Source organism: Pyrus communis, chromosome 6 (assembly GCF_041283825.1).
Source record: "Pyrus communis isolate YQ-2024b chromosome 6, ASM4128382v1, whole genome shotgun sequence".
Lineage (NCBI taxonomy): Eukaryota > Viridiplantae > Streptophyta > Magnoliopsida > Rosales > Rosaceae > Pyrus > Pyrus communis.
Window position 1 is genome coordinate 19220759 of NC_142570.1, and position 2111 is coordinate 19222869.

The 2111-nt window shown below is 42.3% G+C and overlaps 1 pseudogene; it reads right to left on the minus strand.

Moving 5' to 3' along the window:
• Positions 1-698: 698 nt before the first annotated feature.
• On the minus strand, positions 699-1911 carry LOC137709879 (metalloendoproteinase 1-MMP pseudogene; annotated as a pseudogene).
• Between the last annotated feature and the right edge of the window lie 200 nt (positions 1912-2111).

The window sequence follows — 2111 nt, forward strand, 5'->3', positions numbered from 1 at the left end:
CAAGCTTATAAATCCTCCCATGCACGTTATATGTTCCTTCTGCCTAGTTCTGTGAGAGACTGGTACAATTATCTATCTTGGGATGTAGGTGATACCTTTATTTCCTCCCCTTTTTTAGGTCAAGCATATTCTTTACAGTGCCCGGGAAGTTGCATGTATCACAGAAATTGGGTTGGTAGCATAGGATTTCCATCTCACAAAGCATTCCAACCAGGATTAATTAGTCCTCAGGTTAATAAGACACAACCATTGACTTCGAATTCTCCTTGTCATTCTCCATGATTCTGACCACTAATACTTAATCTTTTCCTTTTGTTCTCCTCTTTTGGGGGTTTTCCCTTCTGCCTTCTTTTATATGCAAAAAGTCCATAAAAAAGTTTAGAAAATGATATTCATATACCCTTTTTTCTTTTGCACATTCTGTGTAATTATCTCTCTTAATTTTCTTTTTGTTCATTCAATCTAAACAGTCAGAAATAAACAAGAGTATGCAAAAAGATAAAAAGTGCGTGTTTTACTATTTTCAACCAGATGAAATCCATATGTCACCGTATTCCCAAACCAAACACATAAAGATGATATAGAAAGAATTCTTTTAACCTTCATTTAGTATTTTGTCCCTACAATTTCACTGAAAAGAATACAAGTACGAAAAATATTCAACCAATTTTTTTTTTTAAAAAAAAAGAAGAAGAAGAAAAAAGAATTAAGAATAGAAAATTGGAGGCTACCAATAATTCTCAGGTTGCCAAAGGCCTAAAATCAATACGAAAGTGATGATGAGTCTTAAAGAAATTGACCACTTAGAGGAAGACCTCGGGTCCAAAGAAACTGCATGGTTGTAAGAATCTTCACTCAGCAATGAGCTAAACCTGAAATTAGGGTTTGAACCGTACAAAGCTTGGACACCTTCCACGTCATCAACCCTGAGGTTCACCTTCTTGGTCCGAGGACGCAGGCTCGGGTACATCACGGCCTCCTTGACCGAGGAGTGAGCCAGCCCGAGTACATGACCTATCTCATGAGTCGCCACCGATTCCAAATCAATCGCCTCCTTTGACTTATCCGTTTTGAAATCAACGGCCCACGATTCCGCCGCGTCAAGGTGGAACTGCCCATTTTCGGGAGAAAAAGCATGCGCCAGCACACCTAACACCCCATCGAACGGCTTCCCATCTCCATGGTCGCCGCGGTAAAACCCTATTTTAATATCCGCGGAAGCGTAGTTCTGGGTCTCGGTGAAGTTCACGGGGATCACCGCCGACCACCGCGAAAAAGCGCGGCAAAAAATGTCTCGAATATCCGATGGGTTCAGGTAACTGACCGTGTGGTTGGGGGAGAAAGCGTAAGTGAGCGGGGAAGGGCGCTCCCACCTCGGCTTGCCATAGAAGTAGGCGAAGTGACGGGTCGCATGCAAGGCAGTATGTTGCGACGCATCACTAACACCACATCTAGGCGAAATGATCGCTGAGATTGTGTCAGTGTCCAGCTTGCCTGTAACGGGCAGGCTCAGCCTGGACTGGTATAGCGTCAGGGCCGACTCAAATTCGGTGTCGAAGAAATCGGTGAAGTTGGAATTGGGTAAGTAGCCGAAGCGGTGCATGTAGTTCTTGAGCTCCGACATGCCGCTGACTAGGCTTCCTCTGCCGGCGTCTAGGAAGATTGAGAAGTCGTGCCATTTGGCATTGTGGACGTCGGAGGCATCAGTTAATACAGGTACTGAGTCCGGTAAGATTCTGGCTGGAAGGGCAGGGCGGGAAAAACAGAGGAAGCAAAGACATATGAAGAAGAAGAAGAAGAAGAAGAAAGAGTTGTACCTAAAAAATGGGAACATGGTTTGATTTTTCGGTTATGTTAGTTATCTTGGGAGTTGAGCTTTGAGATTGCAGAACAATCATAGGCTAATCTATAGATGGCATGTAAGGGACATTTGGATTATTATATATAAATAATATAAATAAAAGTTGATGTATTTTATAATTTGAATATATAGGAATCATCGAAAGTTTGGGGGCTTATAATTCTAGGTAGGATCGATGGGAGAAGAACACTAGAAATTCAAATGATGGTGGAGAGATAAGTTAACAAGATTCTGCCGTGTTTGTATTTTG